Here is a 1,232-nt window from a genome sequence, read left to right on the forward strand (position 1 = left end):
TTCAGCTCCTCTCATTTTCCTTGGCTTGGATAGTCCTCCAGAGCCAAGTGTTTGATTGAAATAGACCACTACATCTTTAACAGTTTATAAATCTGAACTTTCCTAATCCCAGGGAAGAAAGATGGTATTCTAACCAGACTGGAAGGAAGTGGAGTCGCTCAGTCGTGTCTGACTCTTTGCGACCCCACGGACTGCAGCCTCCCAGGCTCCTCCGTCCATGGGATTTTCCAGGCAAGAGTACTGGAGTGGGTTGCCATTCATCTATAAACCCATGACTCCTAGCATGACAGAAAGCAAAGCCAAGATTGTTTTGGACTGTGCAGTCAGACTGGAGAATTAGCTGGAGTCAGTCAGATGCCCTCTAGACGCAGCTGTGCAGTTTTCCTGTTAAAGCTTTATTTACCCCTTTCTGGATTATACCCCTTTCTGGATTGTGCTTCCAAGGAGGGAAGGGGTGTCAGTTCCACTGGCTCTTCAGAAATACCAGTAAATGTTGCATGGTTGTAAGTTGGGGAACAGAGGATTCTTCCTAGATGAAGAAATGTACCTATTCTGCTTAACCACCAACCAATACCTAGGTGTTTGTTATGCTTTCCGGTAAACAGTCCCTGTTGCAAAAAAACAACTTTCTAGTTTTGCCAGTCTAGTTTTAAGTAAGGGACAAAGGAATCTGACTAGAACTTGTAATGAAAGGAGAGAGGAGACATGCCATCAAAATTACAGCATATTTAATTTTATCTCCTCTTATAAATTTGTCAGAATTGAGCTACTCCTTGGTTTTGGCTGTCTAGAATAATGGTCTTAGAAATGAATGTTCATACATAGTATAGCAGAAAAATTAAAAGATTCATGAGACCTGATGTGAGTTTCCAAATCTGGCAGTAATTTACTTTGTGACTGTTTGAATCAGTTACTCTCTCATGCCCCTAATTTACTGACTCTCAGACAGTAAGTATTTAAGGAGCTTCCAGTGCCAAACTTCTCTGTCACTTTAACCCTGGGCCCAGAGGAAGAATTGAAAACATCCTTTCCCTGAGGACCAGATGGCTTTCTGTTTCCTTTCCAGATGCACCTGCTCTTTGTCTTCCTGGCCTGTGCTTTACTTCGATGAGGATGGTGAGTCTGGACAACAGCCAGCTTGGAAGATTCTTATCTCTTGGGCATCCAGACTTAGCACATTGCCCTGCACCTGGGACAGGAAGTGCTGTTAATGGACTTTGGATATCTGAAAG

This window comes from Ovis canadensis, chromosome 2, assembly GCF_042477335.2.
Source record: "Ovis canadensis isolate MfBH-ARS-UI-01 breed Bighorn chromosome 2, ARS-UI_OviCan_v2, whole genome shotgun sequence".
Taxonomy (NCBI): Eukaryota; Metazoa; Chordata; class Mammalia; order Artiodactyla; family Bovidae; genus Ovis; species Ovis canadensis.